Raw genomic sequence first — 281 nt, 5'->3', positions numbered from 1 at the left:
TACCCATACGACTGTCAGCTGATTTCTCAACAGAAACTTTGCAGGCCAGAAGGGAGTGGCAAGAAATATTCAAAGTGATGAATACCAAGAACCTACAACCAAGACTACTTTATCCAGCAAAGCTATCATTCAGAATTGAAGGTCAGATAAAGAGCTTCACAGATAAGGAAAAGCTAAAGGAGTTCACCACTACTATACCAGTATTATATGAAATGCTGAAAGGTATCCTTTAAGAAGAGGAAGAAGAAGAAAATGGTAAAGATACAAACTAACAACAAATA

General features: G+C 36.7%; 2 pseudogenes; both read left to right on the top strand.

Moving 5' to 3' along the window:
* LOC102252476 overlaps nucleotides 1-281 on the top strand; it is a 53,371-nt pseudogene that overhangs the window by 38,666 nt on the left and 14,424 nt on the right.
* The window catches only part of LOC102253087, a 3,005-nt pseudogene that overhangs the window by 2,570 nt on the left and 154 nt on the right, over nucleotides 1-281 (top strand).

Source organism: Myotis brandtii, unplaced genomic scaffold, assembly GCF_000412655.1.
Source record: "Myotis brandtii unplaced genomic scaffold, ASM41265v1 scaffold22, whole genome shotgun sequence".
Lineage (NCBI taxonomy): Eukaryota > Metazoa > Chordata > Mammalia > Chiroptera > Vespertilionidae > Myotis > Myotis brandtii.
Note: the sequence above shows the minus strand (reverse complement) of the source record. Positions and strands in the feature narration are given on the sequence as shown.